The sequence below is a fragment of the Podarcis cretensis genome, assembly GCF_951804945.1.
Source record: "Podarcis cretensis genome assembly, chromosome: 11".
Lineage (NCBI taxonomy): Eukaryota > Metazoa > Chordata > Lepidosauria > Squamata > Lacertidae > Podarcis > Podarcis cretensis.
The window spans coordinates 14,423,467-14,439,907 of record NC_137180.1 but is presented as its reverse complement, the minus strand read 5'-3'; positions in this window follow the sequence as shown (position 1 = coordinate 14,439,907).

The window sequence follows — 16,441 nt, the reverse complement described above, 5'->3', positions numbered from 1 at the left end:
GAAAGGTTTGGCAGTCAAAACAGAATGCTTTTTATCACAGGACAAGAAATCAGCCCTCGACAACTGAACCGGCGAAAAAGATTTTTTTGAAAAAATCCCTAAGCCCCGGGGTCACAATTTCAGCAAAAATCTGACGTTTTCCAATTCATTCAAAAATGGTGCCAATCGGTTGCAAATGCTCCGCTAAAAGTTTTGGCGGTCAAAACAGAAGGCTTTTTATCACAGGACAAGAAATCAGCCCTCGACAACTTCACCAGCAGAAAAAGATTTTTTTGAAAAAATCCCTAAGCCCCGGAGTCACGATTTCAGCAAAAATCTGACTTTTGGCAAAACACTCCAAAATGGTGCCAAACGGGTGCAAATGCTCCACTGAGAGGTTTGGCGGTCGAAACAGAAGGCTTTTTATCACAGGACAAGAAATCAGCCCTCGACAACTGAACCGGCGAAAAAGATTTTTTTGAAAAAATCCCTAAGCCCCGGGGTCACAATTTCAGCAAAAATCTGACTTTTGGCAATACACTCCAAAATGGTGCCAAACGGCTGAAAATACTCCCCTGAAAGGTTTGGCGGTCAAAAGAGAAGGCTTTTTATCACAGGACAAGAAATCAGCCCTCGACAATTGAACCGGCGAAAAAGATTTTTTTGAAAAAATCCCTAAGCCCCAGGGTCACAATTTCAGCAAAAATCTGACTTTTGGCAATACACTCCAAAATGGTGCCAAACGGCTGAAAATACTCCCCTGAAAGGTTTGGTGGTCAAAACAGAAGGCTTCAGCAAAAATCTGAAAAAATCCCTAAGCCCCAGGGTCACAATTTCAGCAAAAATCTGACTTTTGGCAATACACTCCAAAATGGTGCCAAACGGCTGAAAATGCTCCCCTGAGAGGTTTGGCGGTCAAAACAGAAGGCTTTTTATCACAGGACAAGAAATCAGCCCTCGACAACTGAACCGGCGAAAAAGATTTTTTTGAAAAAATCCCTAAGCCCCGGAGCCACGATTTCAGCAAAAATCTGACTTTTGGCAAAACACTCCATAATACTGCCAAACGGGTGCAAATGCTCCACTGAGAGGTTTGGCGGTCGAAACAGAAGGCTTTTTATCACAGGACAAGAAATCAGCCCTCGACAACTGAACCGGCGAAAAAGATTTTTTTGAAAAAATCCCTAAGCCCCGGGGTCACAATTTCAGCAAAAATCTGACATTTTCCAATTCATTCAAAAATGGTGCCAAACGGGTGCAAATGCTCCCCTGAAAGGTTTGGGGGTCAAAACAGAAGGCTTTTTATCACAGGACAAGAAATCAGCCCTCGACAACTTCACCAGCAGAAAAAGATTTTTTTGAAAATATCCCTAAGCCCCGGGGTCACAATTTCAGCAAAAATCTGACGTTTTCCAATTCATTCAAAAATGGTGCCAAACGGTTCCAAATGCTCCCCTGAAAGGTTTGGCGGTCAAAACAGAAGGCTTTTTATCACAGGACAAGAAATCAGCCCTCGACAACTGAACCGGCGAAAAAGATTTTTTTGAAAAAATCCCTAAGCCCCGGGGTCACAATTTCAGCAAAAATCTGACGTTTTCCAATTCATTCAAAAATGGTGCCAAACGGGTGCAAATGCTTCCCTGAAAGGTTTGGCGGTCAAAACAGAAGGCTTTTAATCGCAAGACAAGAAATCAGCCCTCAACAACTGAACCGGCGAAAAAGATTTTTTTGAAAAAATCCCTAAGCCCCGGGGTCACAATTTCAGCAAAAATCTGACTTTTGGCAATACACTCCAAAATGGTGCCAAACGGGTTCAAATGCTCCCCTGAGAGGTTTGGCGGACAAAAAAAGAAGGCTTTTTATCACAGGACGAGAAATCAGCCCTTGACAACTGAACCGGCGAAAAAGATTTTTTTGAAAAAATCCCTAAGCCCCGGGGTCACAATTTCAGCAAAAATCTGACTTTTGGCAATACACTCCAAAATGGTGCCAAACGGGTTCAAATGCTCCCCTGAGAGGTTTGGCGGTCAAAACAGAAGGCTTTTTATCACAGGACAAGAAATCAGGCCTCGACAACTGAACCGGCAAAAAAGATTTTTTTGAAAAAATCCCTAAGCCCCGGGGTCACAATTTCAGCAAAAATCTGACTTTTGGCAATACACTCCAAAATCGTGCCAAACGGTTGCAAATGCTCCCCTGAAAGGTTTGGCGGTCAAAACAGAAGGCTTTTTATCACATGACAAGAAATCAGCCCTCGACAATTGAACCGGCGAAAAAGATTTTTTTGAAAAAATCCCTAAGCCCCGGGGTCACAATTTCAGCAAAAATCTGACTTTTGGCAATACACTCCAAAGCGGTGCCAAACGGGTGCAAATGCTCCCCTGAAAGGTTTGGCAGTCAAAACAGAATGCTTTTTATCACAGGACAAGAAATCAGCCCTCGACAACTGAACCGGCGAAAAAGATTTTTTTGAAAAAATCCCTAAGCCCCGGGGTCACAATTTCAGCAAAAATCTGACGTTTTACAATTCATTCAAAAATGGTGCCAATCGGTTGCAAATGCTCCGCTATAAGTTTTGGCGGTCAAAACAGAAGGCTTTTTATCACAGGACAAGAAATCAGCCCTCGACAACTTCACCAGCAGAAAAAGATTTTTTTGAAAAAATCCCTAAGCCCCGGGGTCACAATTTCAGCAAAAATCTGACTTTTGGCAATACACTCCAAAGCGGTGCCAAACGGGTGCAAATGCTCCCCTGAAAGGTTTGGCAGTCAAAACAGAATGCTTTTTATCACAGGACAAGAAATCAGCCCTCGACAACTGAACCGGCGAAAAAGATTTTTTTGAAAAAATCCCTAAGCCCCGGGGTCACAATTTCAGCAAAAATCTGACGTTTTCCAATTCATTCAAAAATGGTGCCAATCGGTTGCAAATGCTCCGCTAAAAGTTTTGGCGGTCAAAACAGAAGGCTTTTTATCACAGGACAAGAAATCAGCCCTCGACAACTTCACCAGCAGAAAAAGATTTTTTTGAAAAAATCCCTAAGCCCCGGAGTCACGATTTCAGCAAAAATCTGACTTTTGGCAAAACACTCCAAAATGGTGCCAAACGGGTGCAAATGCTCCACTGAGAGGTTTGGCGGTCGAAACAGAAGGCTTTTTATCACAGGACAAGAAATCAGCCCTCGACAACTGAACCGGCGAAAAAGATTTTTTTGAAAAATTCCCTAAGCCCCGGGGTCACAATTTCAGCAAAAATCTGACTTTTGGCAATACACTCCAAAATGGTGCCAAACGGCTGAAAATACTCCCCTGAAAGGTTTGGCGGTCAAAAGAGAAGGCTTTTTATCACAGGACAAGAAATCAGCCCTCGACAATTGAACCGGCGAAAAAGATTTTTTTGAAAAAATCCCTAAGCCCCAGGGTCACAATTTCAGCAAAAATCTGACTTTTGGCAATACACTCCAAAATGGTGCCAAACGGCTGAAAATACTCCCCTGAAAGGTTTGGTGGTCAAAACAGAAGGCTTCAGCAAAAATCTGAAAAAATCCCTAAGCCCCAGGGTCACAATTTCAGCAAAAATCTGACTTTTGGCAATACACTCCAAAATGGTGCCAAACGGCTGAAAATGCTCCCCTGAGAGGTTTGGCGGTCAAAACAGAAGGCTTTTTATCACAGGACAAGAAATCAGCCCTCGACAACTGAACCGGCGAAAAAGATTTTTTTGAAAAAATCCCTAAGCCCCGGAGCCACGATTTCAGCAAAAATCTGACTTTTGGCAAAACACTCCAAAATACTGCCAAACGGGTGCAAATGCTCCACTGAGAGGTTTGGCGGTCGAAACAGAAGGCTTTTTATCACAGGACAAGAAATCAGCCCTCGACAACTGAACCGGCGAAAAAGATTTTTTTCAAAAAATCCCTAAGCCCCGGGGTCACAATTTCAGCAAAAATCTGACATTTTCCAATTCATTCAAAAATGGTGCCAAACGGGTGCAAATGCTCCCCTGAAAGGTTTGGGGGTCAAAACAGAAGGCTTTTTATCACAGGACAAGAAATCAGCCCTCGACAACTTCACCAGCAGAAAAAGATTTTTTTGAAAATATCCCTAAGCCCCGGGGTCACAATTTCAGCAAAAATCTGACGTTTTCCAATTCATTCAAAAATGGTGCCAAACGGTTCCAAATGCTCCCCTGAAAGGTTTGGCGGTCAAAACAGAAGGCTTTTTATCACAGGACAAGAAATCAGCCCTCGACAACTGAACCGGCGAAAAAGATTTTTTTGAAAAAATCCCTAAGCCCCGGGGTCACAATTTCAGCAAAAATCTGACGTTTTCCAATTCATTCAAAAATGGTGCCAAACGGGTGCAAATGCTTCCCTGAAAGGTTTGGCGGTCAAAACAGAAGGCTTTTAATCGCAAGACAAGAAATCAGCCCTCAACAACTGAACCGGCGAAAAAGATTTTTTTGAAAAAATCCCTAAGCCCCGGGGTCACAATTTCAGCAAAAATCTGACTTTTGGCAATACACTCCAAAATGGTGCCAAACGGGTTCAAATGCTCCCCTGAGAGGTTTGGCGGACAAAAAAAGAAGGCTTTTTATCACAGGACGAGAAATCAGCCCTTGACAACTGAACCGGCGAAAAAGATTTTTTTGAAAAAATCCCTAAGCCCCGGGGTCACAATTTCAGCAAAAATCTGACTTTTGGCAATACACTCCAAAATGGTGCCAAACGGGTTCAAATGCTCCCCTGAGAGGTTTGGCGGTCAAAACAGAAGGCTTTTTATCACAGGACAAGAAATCAGCCCTCGACAACTGAACCGGCAAAAAAGATTTTTTTGAAAAAATCCCTAAGCCCCGGGGTCACAATTTCAGCAAAAATCTGACTTTTGGCAATACACTCCAAAATGGTGCCAAACGGTTGCAAATGCTCCCCTGAAAGGTTTGGCGGTCAAAACAGAAGGCTTTTTATCACATGACAAGAAATCAGCCCTCGACAATTGAACCGGCGAAAAAGATTTTTTTGAAAAAATCCCTAAGCCCCGGGGTCACAATTTCAGCAAAAATCTGACTTTTGGCAATACACTCCAAAGCGGTGCCAAACGGGTGCAAATGCTCCCCTGAAAGGTTTGGCAGTCAAAACAGAATGCTTTTTATCACAGGACAAGAAATCAGCCCTCGACAACTGAACCGGCGAAAAAGATTTTTTTGAAAAAATCCCTAAGCCCCGGGGTCACAATTTCAGCAAAAATCTGACGTTTTACAATTCATTCAAAAATGGTGCCAATCGGTTGCAAATGCTCCGCTATAAGTTTTGGCGGTCAAAACAGAAGGCTTTTTATCTCAGGACAAGAAATCAGCCCTCGACAACTTCACCAGCAGAAAAAGATTTTTTTGAAAAAATCCCTAAGCCCCGGGGTCACAATTTCAGCAAAAATCTGACTTTTGGCAAAACACTCCAAAATGGTGCCAAACGGGTGCAAATGCTCCACTGAGAGGTTTGGCGGTCGAAACAGAAGGCTTTTTATCACAGGACAAGAAATCAGCCCTCGACAACTGAACCGGCGAAAATTTTTTTTTTGAAAAAATCCCTAAGCCCCTGGGTCACAATTTCAGCAAAAATCTGACTTTTGGCAATACACTCCAAAATGGTGCCAAACGGCTGAAAATGCTCCCTTGAAAGGTTTGGCGGTCAAAAGAGAAGGCTTTTTATCACAGGACAAGAAATCAGCTCTCGACAACTGAACCGGCGAAAAAGATTTTTTTGAAAAAATCCCTAAGCCCCGGGGTCACAATTTCAGCAAAAATCTGACTTTTGGCAATACACTCCAAAATGGTGCCAAACGGCTTAAAATGCTCCCCTGAAAGGTTTGGCGGTCAAAGGAGAAGGCTTTTTATCACAGGACAAGAAATCAGCCCTCGACAACTGAACCGGCGAAAAAGTTTTTTTTGAAAAAATCCATAAGCCCCGGGGTCACAATTTCAGCAAAAATCTGACTTTTGGCAATACACTCCAAAGCGGTGCCAAACGGGTGCAAATGCTCCCCTGAAAGGTTTGGCAGTCAAAACAGAAGGCTTTTTATCACAGGACAAGAAATCAGCCCTCGACAACTGAACCGGCGAAAAAGATTTTTTTGAAAAAATCCCTAAGCCCCGGGGTCACAATTTCAGCAAAAATCTGACGTTTTCCAATTCATTCAAAAATGGTGCCAATCGGTTGCAAATGCTCCGCTAAAAGGTTTGGCGGTCAAAACAGAAGGCTTTTTATCACAGGACAAGAAATCAGCCCTCGACAACTTCACCAGCAGAAAAAGATTTTTTTGAAAAAATCCCTAAGCCCCGGGGTCACAATTTCAGCAAAAATCTGACTTTTGGCAATACACTCCAATATGGTGCCAAACGGGTGCAAATGCTCCCCTGAAAGGTTTGGCGGTCAAAACAGAAGGCTTTTTATCACAGGACAAGAAATCTGCCCTCGACAACTGAAGCGGCGAGAAAGATTTTTTTGAAAAAATCCCCAAGCCCCGGGGTCACAATTTCAGCAAAAATCTGACTTTTGGCAATACACTCCAAAATTGTGCCAAACGGCTGCAAATGCTCTCCTGAAAGGTTTGGCTGTCAAAAGAGAAGGCTTTTTATCACAGGACAAGAAATCAGCCCTCGACAACTGAACCGGCGAAAAAGATTTTTTTGAAAAAATCCCTAAGCCCCGGGGTCACAATTTCAGCAAAAATCTGACATTTTCCAATTCATTCAAAAATGGTGCCAAACGGGTGCAAATGCTCCCCTGAAAGGTTTGGCGGTCAAAACAGAAGGCTTTTTATCACAGGACAAGAAATCAGCCCTCGACAACTTCACCAGCAGAAAAAGATTTTTTTGAAAAAATCCCTAAGCCCCGGGGTCACAATTTCAGCAAAAATCTGACGTTTTCCAATTCATTCAAAAATGGTGCCAAACGGGTGCAAATGCGTCCCTGAAAGGTTTGGCGGTCAAAACAGAAGGCTTTTAATCACAAGACAAGAAATCAGCCCTCAACAACTGAACCGGCGAAAAAGATATTTTTGAAAAAATCCCTAAGCCCCGGGGTCACAATTTCAGCAAAAATCTGACTTTTGGCAATACACTCCAAAATGGTGCCAAACGGGTTCAAATGCTCCCCTGAGAGGTTTGGCGGACAAAAAAAGAAGGCTTTTTATCACAGGACGAGAAATCAGCCCTTGACAACTGAACCGGCGAAAAAGATTTTTTTGAAAAAATCCCTAAGCCCCGGGGTCACAATTTCAGCAAAAATCTGACTTTTGGCAATACACTCCAAAATGGTGCCAAACGGGTTCAAATGCTCCCCTGAGAGGTTTGGCGGTCAAAACAGAAGGCTTTTTATCACAGGACAAGAAATCAGCCCTCGACAACTGAACCGGCAAAAAAGATTTTTTTGAAAAAATCCCTAAGCCCCGGGGTCACAATTTCAGCAAAAATCTGACTTTTGGCAATACACTCCAAAATGGTGCCAAACGGTTGCAAATGCTCCCCTGAAAGGTTTGGCGGTCAAAACAGAAGGCTTTTTATCACATGACAAGAAATTAGCCCTCGACAATTGAACCGGCGAAAAAGATTTTTTTGAAAAAATCCCTAAGCCCCGGGGTCACAATTTCAGCAAAAATCTGACTTTTGGCAATACACTCCAAAGCGGTGCCAAACGGGTGCAAATGCTCCCCTGAAAGGTTTGGCAGTCAAAACAGAATGCTTTTTATCACAGGACAAGAAATCAGCCCTCGACAACTGAACCGGCGAAAAAGATTTTTTTGAAAAAATCCCTAAGCCCCGGGGTCACAATTTCAGCAAAAATCTGACGTTTTCCAATTCATTCAAAAATGGTGCCAATCGGTTGCAAATGCTCCGCTAAAAGTTTTGGCGGTCAAAACAGAAGGCTTTTTATCACAGGACAAGAAATCAGCCCTCGACAACTTCACCAGCAGAAAAAGATTTTTTTGAAAAAATCCCTAAGCCCCGGAGTCACGATTTCAGCAAAAATCTGACTTTTGGCAAAACACTCCAAAATGGTGCCAAACGGGTGCAAATGCTCCACTGAGAGGTTTGGCGGTCGAAACAGAAGGCTTTTTATCACAGGACAAGAAATCAGCCCTCGACAACTGAACCGGCGAAAAAGATTTTTTTGAAAAAATCCCTAAGCCCCGGGGTCACAATTTCAGCAAAAATCTGACTTTTGGCAATACACTCCAAAATGGTGCCAAACGGCTTAAAATGCTCCCCTGAAAGGTTTGGCGGTCAAAGGAGAAGGCTTTTTAATCACAGGACAAGAAATCAGCCCTCGACAACTGAACCGGCGAAAAAGATTTTTTTGAAAAAATCCCTAAGCCCCGGGGTCACGATTTCAGCAAAAATCTGACGTTTTCTAATTCATTCAAAAATGGTGCCAAACGGGTGCAAATGCTTCCCTGAAAGGTTTGGCTGTCAAAACAGAAGGCTTTTAATCACAAGACAAGAAATCAGCCCTCAACAACTGAACCGGCGAAAAAGATTTTTTTGAAAAAATCCCTAAGCCCCGGGGTCACGATTTCAGCAAAAATCTGACTTTTGGCAATACACTCCAAAATGGTGCCAAACGGGTTCAAATGCTCCCCTGAGAGGTTTGGCGGACAAAACAGAAGGCTTTTTATCACAGGACAAGAAATCAGCCCTTTGGCAATACACTCCAAAATGGTGCCAAACGGCTGCAAATGCTCTCCTGAAAGGTTTGGCGGTCAAAACAGAAGGCTTTTTATCACAGGACAAGAAATCAGCCCTCGACAACTGAACCGGCGAAAAAGATTTTTTTGAAAAAATCCCTAAGCCCCGGAGCCACGATTTCAGCAAAAATCTGACTTTTGGCAAAACACGCCAAAATACTGCCAAACGGGTGCAAATGCTCCACTGAGAGGTTTGGCGGTCGAAACAGAAGGCTTTTTATCACAGGACAAGAAATCAGCCCTCGACAACTGAACCGGCGAAAAAGATTTTTTTCAAAAAATCCCTAAGCACCGGGGTCACAATTTCAGCAAAAATCTGACATTTTCCAATTCATTAAAAAATGGTGCCAAATGGGTGCAAATGCTCCCCTGAAAGGTTTGGCGGTCAAAACAGACGGCTTTTTATCACAGGACAAGAAATCAGCCCTCGACAACTTCACCAGCAGAAAAAGATTTTTTTGAAAATATCCCTAAGCCCCGGGGTCACAATTTCAGCAAAAATCTGACGTTTTCCAATTCATTCAAAAATGGTGCCAAACGGTTCCAAATGCTCCCCTGAAAGGTTTGGCGGTCAAAACAGAAGGCTTTTTATCACAGGACAAGAAATCAGCCCTCGACAACTGAACCGGCGAAAAAGATTTTTTTGAAAAAATCCCTAAGCCCCGGGGTCACAATTTCAGCAAAAATCTGACGTTTTCCAATTCATTCAAAAATGGTGCCAAACGGGTGCAAATGCTTCCCTGAAAGGTTTGGCGGTCAAAACAGAAGGCTTTTAATCACAAGACAAGAAATCAGCCCTCAACAACTGAACCGGCGAAAAAGATTTTTTTGAAAAAATCCCTAAGCCCCGGGGTCACAATTTCAGCAAAAATCTGACTTTTGGCAATACACTCCAAAATGGTGCCAAACGGGTTCAAATGCTCCCCTGAAAGGTTTGGCGGACAAAAAAAGAAGGCTTTTTATCACAGGACGAGAAATCAGCCCTTGACAACTGAACCGGCGAAAAAGATTTTTTTGAAAAAATCCCTAAGCCCCGGGGTCACAATTTCAGCAAAAATCTGACTTTTGGCAATACACTCCAAAATGGTGCCAAACGGGTTCAAATGCTCCCCTGAGAGGTTTGGCGGTCAAAACAGAAGGCTTTTTATCACAGGACAAGAAATCAGCCCTCGACAACTGAACCGGCAAAAAAGATTTTTTTGAAAAAAACCCTAAGCCCCGGGGTCACAATTTCAGCAAAAATCTGACTTTTGGCAATACACTCCAAAATGGTGCCAAACGGTTGCAAATGCTCCCCTGAAAGGTTTGGCGGTCAAAACAGAAGGCTTTTTATCACATGACAAGAAATCAGCCCTCGACAATTGAACCGGCGAAAAAGATTTTTTTGAAAAAATCCCTAAGCCCCGGGGTCACAATTTCAGCAAAAATCTGACTTTTGGCAATACACTCCAAAGCGGTGCCAAACGGGTGCAAATGCTCCCCTGAAAGGTTTGGCAGTCAAAACAGAATGCTTTTTATCACAGGACAAGAAATCAGCCCTCGACAACTGAACCGGCGAAAAAGATTTTTTTGAAAAAATCCCTAAGCCCCGGGGTCACAATTTCAGCAAAAATCTGACGTTTTCCAATTCATTCAAAAATGGTGCCAATCGGTTGCAAATGCTCCGCTAAAAGTTTTGGCGGTCAAAACAGAAGGCTTTTTATCACAGGACAAGAAATCAGCCCTCGACAACTGAACCGGCGAAAAAGATTTTTTTGAAAAAATCCCTAAGCACCGGGGTCACAATTTCAGCAAAAATCTGACTTTTGGCAATACACTCCAAAGCGGTGCCAAACGGGTGCAAATGCTCCCCTGAAAGGTTTGGCAGTCAAAACAGAATGCTTTTTATCACAGGACAAGAAATCAGCCCTCGACAACTGAACCGGCGAAAAAGATTTTTTTGAAAAAATCCCTAAGCCCCGGGGTCACAATTTCAGCAAAAATCTGACGTTTTACAATTCATTCAAAAATGGTGCCAATCGGTTGCAAATGCTCCGCTATAAGTTTTGGCGGTCAAAACAGAAGGCTTTTTATCTCAGGACAAGAAATCAGCCCTCGACAACTTCACCAGCAGAAAAAGATTTTTTTGAAAAAATCCCTAAGCCCCGGGGTCACAATTTCAGCAAAAATCTGACTTTTGGCAAAACACTCCAAAATGGTGCCAAACGGGTGCAAATGCTCCACTGAGAGGTTTGGCGGTCGAAACAGAAGGCTTTTTATCACAGGACAAGAAATCAGCCCTCGACAACTGAACCGGCGAAAATTTTTTTTTTGAAAAAATCCCTAAGCCCCTGGGTCACAATTTCAGCAAAAATCTGACTTTTGGCAATACACTCCAAAATGGTGCCAAACGGCTGAAAATGCTCCCTTGAAAGGTTTGGCGGTCAAAAGAGAAGGCTTTTTATCACAGGACAAGAAATCAGCTCTCGACAACTGAACCGGCGAAAAAGATTTTTTTGAAAAAATCCCTAAGCCCCGGGGTCACAATTTCAGCAAAAATCTGACTTTTGGCAATACACTCCAAAATGGTGCCAAACGGCTTAAAATGCTCCCCTGAAAGGTTTGGCGGTCAAAGGAGAAGGCTTTTTATCACAGGACAAGAAATCAGCCCTCGACAACTGAACCGGCGAAAAAGTTTTTTTTGAAAAAATCCATAAGCCCCGGGGTCACAATTTCAGCAAAAATCTGACTTTTGGCAATACACTCCAAAGCGGTGCCAAACGGGTGCAAATGCTCCCCTGAAAGGTTTGGCAGTCAAAACAGAAGGCTTTTTATCACAGGACAAGAAATCAGCCCTCGACAACTGAACCGGCGAAAAAGATTTTTTTGAAAAAATCCCTAAGCCCCGGGGTCACAATTTCAGCAAAAATCTGACGTTTTCCAATTCATTCAAAAATGGTGCCAATCGGTTGCAAATGCTCCGCTAAAAGGTTTGGCGGTCAAAACAGAAGGCTTTTTATCACAGGACAAGAAATCAGCCCTTGACAACTTCACCAGCAGAAAAAGATTTTTTTGAAAAAATCCCTAAGCCCCGGGGTCACAATTTCAGCAAAAATCTGACTTTTGGCAATACACTCCAATATGGTGCCAAACGGGTGCAAATGCTCCCCTGAAAGGTTTGGCGGTCAAAACAGAAGGCTTTTTATCACATGACAAGAAATCAGCCCTCGACAATTGAACCGGCGAAAAAGATTTTTTTGAAAAAATCCCTAAGCCCCGGGGTCACAATTTCAGCAAAAATCTGACTTTTGGCAATACACTCCAAAGCGGTGCCAAACGGGTGCAAATGCTCCCCTGAAAGGTTTGGCAGTCAAAACAGAATGCTTTTTATCACAGGACAAGAAATCAGCCCTCGACAACTGAACCGGCGAAAAAGATTTTTTTGAAAAAATCCCTAAGCCCCGGGGTCACAATTTCAGCAAAAATCTGACGTTTTCCAATTCATTCAAAAATGGTGCCAATCGGTTGCAAATGCTCCGCTAAAAGTTTTGGCGGTCAAAACAGAAGGCTTTTTATCACAGGACAAGAAATCAGCCCTCGACAACTGAACCGGCGAAAAAGATTTTTTTGAAAAAATCCCTAAGCACCGGGGTCACAATTTCAGCAAAAATCTGACTTTTGGCAATACACTCCAAAGCGGTGCCAAACGGGTGCAAATGCTCCCCTGAAAGGTTTGGCAGTCAAAACAGAATGCTTTTTATCACAGGACAAGAAATCAGCCCTCGACAACTGAACCGGCGAAAAAGATTTTTTTGAAAAAATCCCTAAGCCCCGGGGTCACAATTTCAGCAAAAATCTGACGTTTTACAATTCATTCAAAAATGGTGCCAATCGGTTGCAAATGCTCCGCTATAAGTTTTGGCGGTCAAAACAGAAGGCTTTTTATCTCAGGACAAGAAATCAGCCCTCGACAACTTCACCAGCAGAAAAAGATTTTTTTGAAAAAATCCCTAAGCCCCGGGGTCACAATTTCAGCAAAAATCTGACTTTTGGCAAAACACTCCAAAATGGTGCCAAACGGGTGCAAATGCTCCACTGAGAGGTTTGGCGGTCGAAACAGAAGGCTTTTTATCACAGGACAAGAAATCAGCCCTCGACAACTGAACCGGCGAAAATTTTTTTTTTGAAAAAATCCCTAAGCCCCTGGGTCACAATTTCAGCAAAAATCTGACTTTTGGCAATACACTCCAAAATGGTGCCAAACGGCTGAAAATGCTCCCTTGAAAGGTTTGGCGGTCAAAAGAGAAGGCTTTTTATCACAGGACAAGAAATCAGCTCTCGACAACTGAACCGGCGAAAAAGATTTTTTTGAAAAAATCCCTAAGCCCCGGGGTCACAATTTCAGCAAAAATCTGACTTTTGGCAATACACTCCAAAATGGTGCCAAACGGCTTAAAATGCTCCCCTGAAAGGTTTGGCGGTCAAAGGAGAAGGCTTTTTATCACAGGACAAGAAATCAGCCCTCGACAACTGAACCGGCGAAAAAGTTTTTTTTGAAAAAATCCATAAGCCCCGGGGTCACAATTTCAGCAAAAATCTGACTTTTGGCAATACACTCCAAAGCGGTGCCAAACGGGTGCAAATGCTCCCCTGAAAGGTTTGGCAGTCAAAACAGAAGGCTTTTTATCACAGGACAAGAAATCAGCCCTCGACAACTGAACCGGCGAAAAAGATTTTTTTGAAAAAATCCCTAAGCCCCGGGGTCACAATTTCAGCAAAAATCTGACGTTTTCCAATTCATTCAAAAATGGTGCCAATCGGTTGCAAATGCTCCGCTAAAAGGTTTGGCGGTCAAAACAGAAGGCTTTTTATCACAGGACAAGAAATCAGCCCTTGACAACTTCACCAGCAGAAAAAGATTTTTTTGAAAAAATCCCTAAGCCCCGGGGTCACAATTTCAGCAAAAATCTGACTTTTGGCAATACACTCCAATATGGTGCCAAACGGGTGCAAATGCTCCCCTGAAAGGTTTGGCGGTCAAAACAGAAGGCTTTTTATCACAGGACAAGAAATCTGCCCTCGACAACTGAAGCGGCGAGAAAGATTTTTTTGAAAAAATCCCCAAGCCCCGGGGTCACAATTTCAGCAAAAATCTGACTTTTGGCAATACACTCCAAAATTGTGCCAAACGGCTGCAAATGCTCTCCTGAAAGGTTTGGCTGTCAAAAGAGAAGGCTTTTTATCACAGGACAAGAAATCAGCCCTCGACAACTGAACCGGCGAAAAAGATTTTTTTGAAAAAATCCCTAAGCCCCGGGGTCACAATTTCAGCAAAAATCTGACATTTTCCAATTCATTCAAAAATGGTGCCAAACGGGTGCAAATGCTCCCCTGAAAGGTTTGGCGGTCAAAACAGAAGGCTTTTTATCACAGGACAAGAAATCAGCCCTCGACAACTTCACCAGCAGAAAAAGATTTTTTTGAAAAAATCCCTAAGCCCCGGGGTCACAATTTCAGCAAAAATCTGACGTTTTCCAATTCATTCAAAAATGGTGCCAAACGGGTGCAAATGCGTCCCTGAAAGGTTTGGCGGTCAAAACAGAAGGCTTTTAATCACAAGACAAGAAATCAGCCCTCAACAACTGAACCGGCGAAAAAGATATTTTTGAAAAAATCCCTAAGCCCCGGGGTCACAATTTCAGCAAAAATCTGACTTTTGGCAATACACTCCAAAATGGTGCCAAACGGGTTCAAATGCTCCCCTGAGAGGTTTGGCGGACAAAAAAAGAAGGCTTTTTATCACAGGACGAGAAATCAGCCCTTGACAACTGAACCGGCGAAAAAGATTTTTTTGAAAAAATCCCTAAGCCCCGGGGTCACAATTTCAGCAAAAATCTGACTTTTGGCAATACACTCCAAAATGGTGCCAAACGGGTTCAAATGCTCCCCTGAGAGGTTTGGCGGTCAAAACAGAAGGCTTTTTATCACAGGACAAGAAATCAGCCCTCGACAACTGAACCGGCAAAAAAGATTTTTTTGAAAAAATCCCTAAGCCCCGGGGTCACAATTTCAGCAAAAATCTGACTTTTGGCAATACACTCCAAAATGGTGCCAAACGGTTGCAAATGCTCCCCTGAAAGGTTTGGCGGTCAAAACAGAAGGCTTTTTATCACATGACAAGAAATTAGCCCTCGACAATTGAACCGGCGAAAAAGATTTTTTTGAAAAAATCCCTAAGCCCCGGGGTCACAATTTCAGCAAAAATCTGACTTTTGGCAATACACTCCAAAGCGGTGCCAAACGGGTGCAAATGCTCCCCTGAAAGGTTTGGCAGTCAAAACAGAATGCTTTTTATCACAGGACAAGAAATCAGCCCTCGACAACTGAACCGGCGAAAAAGATTTTTTTGAAAAAATCCCTAAGCCCCGGGGTCACAATTTCAGCAAAAATCTGACGTTTTCCAATTCATTCAAAAATGGTGCCAATCGGTTGCAAATGCTCCGCTAAAAGTTTTGGCGGTCAAAACAGAAGGCTTTTTATCACAGGACAAGAAATCAGCCCTCGACAACTTCACCAGCAGAAAAAGATTTTTTTGAAAAAATCCCTAAGCCCCGGAGTCACGATTTCAGCAAAAATCTGACTTTTGGCAAAACACTCCAAAATGGTGCCAAACGGGTGCAAATGCTCCACTGAGAGGTTTGGCGGTCGAAACAGAAGGCTTTTTATCACAGGACAAGAAATCAGCCCTCGACAACTGAACCGGCGAAAAAGATTTTTTTGAAAAAATCCCTAAGCCCCGGGGTCACAATTTCAGCAAAAATCTGACTTTTGGCAATACACTCCAAAATGGTGCCAAACGGCTTAAAATGCTCCCCTGAAAGGTTTGGCGGTCAAAGGAGAAGGCTTTTTAATCACAGGACAAGAAATCAGCCCTCGACAACTGAACCGGCGAAAAAGATTTTTTTGAAAAAATCCCTAAGCCCCGGGGTCACGATTTCAGCAAAAATCTGACGTTTTCTAATTCATTCAAAAATGGTGCCAAACGGGTGCAAATGCTTCCCTGAAAGGTTTGGCTGTCAAAACAGAAGGCTTTTAATCACAAGACAAGAAATCAGCCCTCAACAACTGAACCGGCGAAAAAGATTTTTTTGAAAAAATCCCTAAGCCCCGGGGTCACGATTTCAGCAAAAATCTGACTTTTGGCAATACACTCCAAAATGGTGCCAAACGGGTTCAAATGCTCCCCTGAGAGGTTTGGCGGACAAAACAGAAGGCTTTTTATCACAGGACAAGAAATCAGCCCTTTGGCAATACACTCCAAAATGGTGCCAAACGGCTGCAAATGCTCTCCTGAAAGGTTTGGCGGTCAAAACAGAAGGCTTTTTATCACAGGACAAGAAATCAGCCCTCGACAACTGAACCGGCGAAAAAGATTTTTTTGAAAAAATCCCTAAGCCCCGGAGCCACGATTTCAGCAAAAATCTGACTTTTGGCAAAACACTCCAAAATACTGCCAAACGGGTGCAAATGCTCCACTGAGAGGTTTGGCGGTCGAAACAGAAGGCTTTTTATCACAGGACAAGAAATCAGCCCTCGACAACTGAACCGGCGAAAAAGATTTTTTTCAAAAAATCCCTAAGCACCGGGGTCACAATTTCAGCAAAAATCTGACATTTTCCAATTCATTAAAAAATGGTGCCAAATGGGTGCAAATGCTCCCCTGAAAGGTTTGGCGGTCAAAA